The following is a 4491-nucleotide window of genomic DNA, read 5'->3' as shown; positions in this document are numbered from 1 at the left end:
TATATATATATATATATATATGGGACAATGTACGAAAAAACAACAACAGACGAGGACAGGTGGTGTAAATAACAAAAGGATGTATTAGTATGACGCTCGGGAATACGGAAAGTCTTTGACGTTTCGAGCTACGCTCTTCAACAGAAAGAATACGGAGACAAGGAGAAAAAAATTTATATATATATATATATTAGGGTGAATAGTTGCGCAAGAAAAGAACAGGACATCTGCCCCCATCCCTAACCTACTTTTGTATAATTTTTTACAATGTTGCCACGGAGCAGGTGGCCAGTCAAAACAAACTTTGAAACTCCAATCAGAAAGCGAAAACATGCACGCATACAAACATTCATATATTCATACGGTGTCAAAGTCCGTGATCAGAAAGGGATACTATTCATCTGTTCGTGTAATGAATACTTCCCCACAAACGTTTACCATAAATACAAACCTAGTTAAAAAAGAAAACAAAACTGTTTATCTTCTTTGGTCAAATACAAATTAGCACCTGTTTGGAGAAGACAATAGCAGTATACATAAAAATTAAGCTATAAATAGCACGTGGATTCCTACTTCACGCGCCATAGTAAAACAGGAAACCAGGTTCAAGTATCGCATATATTAAGAGAAATTCCAGTAGGCTTTCATCTGAACCATAACCTATACCATATGTAGAAAGAATCTAGAGAATATGCTTCTATCCTTTACATGAGGAGACTGGTGAGCTATTGGTATGTATGTAGTATATCGTTACTACTACTTATATTTCCGAGAGAAGCAACTGTATGAGCAATCCACTTCCGTTGAGAAGCTATATGTTACTCTACTTGGCAAAAATCAACTCCCCAAAATCGCAGCAAATAAAAGTATCAACAGCTCGATCGCTTCTCCTTTTGAGAAATTGCTAAAAACGTGATTCACGATCAAAGCAAAAAAGAAAATAATAATACAGAGATAGGATTGCCAGCGTTACATTAAAATGCGTTAACCACTTACAATCAACAATCAAACAAAAAGAGAAAGAAATAGAAGGAGAGAAAGAGAGAAAGAGAGAGAGAGAGAGAGAGAGAGAGAGAGAGAGAGAGAGAGAGAGAGAGGGGGGGGGAGACAGTGAAGCAGAATACAAACAGCTCAAAGAGAGCTCACGGCAAGATTTAAGGAGAACTTCGTACTAAATAAAAGACTGATCATGACATGAGTCGACTTGACTGACTTGATGTTATCTATGATCGATTAAGTTGCTAAAGGACACCTAACTCAAACTGAAGTTCCCAGTTTTGGAGTACTGAATATCTTGTGGCATTGACTGCAATTACCATTCACTAACAAATAAGAATTACAGATCTCAAGTGAAAGTGGATAGCACGCAAACAAATGAATTACCTCCCTTCTCAACAAAAAACATATCGTCTCTCTTCACTATACATCATCAGATAAAAGAAAAACGTCATACAATTCAGTAATAAAGAGTGAATTAACGAACCAGACTATCCAAAATCTACGGGCTCTGCCAACGAGAGAATTACTGGTAAAACACGAACTATGAGAGGTCAGGTAAAGGCTTTGTTGTCGTAGGAAATTAGAGGAAAAGACTATTAACTGTAAGTTTTCTTTGAACCTACAAGCTGAATATCAAAGTATGAAAGGCCATACCTTTAACATTGTAGATGGTCTTATCCGGGATAACCTGGTGGTATGGAGATGGAATGCAAAGTATCTTATTTCAGAAGATATTTCTCTACATAAAATTTCATTTGTGTGTCAGACGACTATATCTGCTTGTTATGTTTGCTGTTGTCGAAAGTTTAGGTGGGAAACTTCCACTTTTTCTTAAGCTGACGTGTAATGTATGCAATAACAGAGATATTCCCTATATTTATCCCAGGGCAGTCACTTCCACGAATCGCATTGCACGTTGTTTTAGCAACAATATCATGACTCATTGGATAGTTGTGCCTTAATGACATTTTCGGGTAGATGCCGATCACATGTATAACATCTTGTACAGTAATGTGATATAATCGACAATTTTCATCGTATCTTGGGGGTTTAAACGTTTCACTGTCATTAGTTATTGCGTTGCTATCTCCTGCTCTTGGATTACAAAAGCATAACCTTCGATATGTGACGTGATGTAACAATCACGTGTCCCAGAGAGGCTACACTTCATGTTAATATTAGGATCACCCCCAAGTTTTTAAGGAAACATGTCGATACATAACCTCTATGTTTATCTTACAGCTCTTGAGTGAGGTACGTTTCTCAAGAATGGGATCGCACGGAAGGTTTACGAGGAGAGAATCTTTCTAGAAAACTTCCCCTATGTTGTTCTCTTCAGCTTTTGAGTATTTAGTTAATGAATTAATTTGTCTTGAAGTTGTTTGATAGATGCCGAGTAATGTTATACTGTACGAACTCAATGGCTGCCTAAACTTATTTTCAGACCTTTCCCTTCTTTCTTTTCGTCTAAGATTGAACCTGTCATGTATGTGTGTTTGCGTGTATATATGCAGGGCATTTAGCCAAGTGGTTAGAGTACTGCACTTACGATCGAGAGGTCGTAGATTCGATTCTCAGACCGCTAGTTGCATTGTGTTCTTGAGCAAAACACTTTATCTCATGTTACGATCACTTCGACATCCGATGTGTGGTACATCAAGGCAACGTCTATTTGGAGGGAGTGAGCTCATGTGCTGCACAAACATTTGATCACTGTGCAGGTTGTTCAGCAAGGAATTGCAGAACTGTCTTTCTTGGACTTGAGAGACTACCGTTAATTATATGTATGTCATTGTTCAGTTTTATTTCAAGATTTCTTGCCAATAGAAAAAGACCAAGTTTTTAACCTAAATCCAAACTTCCTTCATTGGAATTTCAACATCAACAACAGGGTATGTATGTATGTATGTATGTATGTATGTATGTATGTATGTATGCATGTATGTATGTATGTATGTATCTATGTATGTATGTTTGCATGTATGCATGTATGTATGTATGTATGTATGTATGTATGTATGCATGTATGTATGTATGCATGCATACATGCATGCCTACATGCATGTACGTACGTATTGGATACATACACACGTATGTATACTGATACATACATACATACAAGATGACCAAATTGATGCCTAAATTCCAATGAAAGAGCCTTGTTTTTCAATTAGAAACCAGCTCTTTCTTTGTTGCCGACACACACAAACACACATATACACACATATACACACATATACTCACATATACACACATATACGCACATACACACTTATACGTACGTGCATGCATGTATACATACATACATACATACATTATTTTCATCTTCCATTGGTTTCCTTGTTGAGTATTTCAGCTGTCCAATCAGTTGGGCAACCTTTCCATTTAATTCTAGGATAAATAGCTGAGTATTCCACAAACAGGTGTACCATTAGCATAATATTCAAGTGAAATCAACAGGACATTGTATGCGAAAACAGATGGCTCTTTTAATTAGAGTTGCATTTCAACCATGGGATTTTCTCGAAGGTCCCATATACACAGTTTTATTAATCATGCTTAGTTCACTCAATGGTCATAGCGGAAATATTTGTCCACTACGCCACCGTTGAGATCGAATTCGAGATTTCATGAAAGCAAGGCTTAAATACTATATCATTCTTAACTAAGGTTGAGGTTCATAACACGTGTTCTGCCATCATTGCACTATGGAAGTGAGACATAAATTATATATCGTAAACATTTGATGCATCTAGAACGATTTCATCAACATTGTCTTCGGGAAATTTCTGGGATAAACTGGAGAATGGCAATCAGTGATGTAGAAGTACTTGAGAGAAGTTGCAGTAGGGGTGTAATATCAATCATTCTGCAAAGTCGTTTGAGTTGGGGGTGGACATCTGGTGAGAATGAATAACAAAAGACTTCCTAAGCGACTTTTGTAGGGTGAGCTGAAAGATCGTAAAAGACCAGCACATAAACCCAAAATGAGGTTCAAAGTTTGCTTTAAAACTGCTTTGACACAAACAAGAATTTCAGATGTTGATTGGGAGAGAGAAGCACTAAACCGAAATAGATGGAGGAAAAGAGTGCGCAGTAATTGCTCGAAGTTTGAAAGAGAGAGAATGAAGCACGAGAAGATCAGGAGAAAGCTTAGAAAGAATGAACCAGTAGAAAATGGACTTTTGATTTTTACGTGTGTGATTTGTAGGCGGAAATTCTAAAATCAAGTAGGTCTAGCCAGCCATCAAAGAGACCTTTGTAAATTATGATGCAGCTATTGTTGACAACAGAACATGTGCAACCTGTGGAAAAGTGTGCAGTTCAGATGGAGGATTAAAAAGACATGTTAAAAGACTTCATATTATGGTACTGGTTCCTTCTGCCAGCCAAAACAACTGTACATTATGCCAAAAAATGTGCAAATCTTTGACGGGGCGCAAGAGTCATATAAAGGATTCATATTGCATTCTCAGTGATTCGTATACAAGA

This window comes from Octopus bimaculoides, chromosome 17, assembly GCF_001194135.2.
Source record: "Octopus bimaculoides isolate UCB-OBI-ISO-001 chromosome 17, ASM119413v2, whole genome shotgun sequence".
Classification (NCBI taxonomy): Eukaryota; Metazoa; Mollusca; class Cephalopoda; order Octopoda; family Octopodidae; genus Octopus; species Octopus bimaculoides.
Note: the sequence above shows the minus strand (reverse complement) of the source record.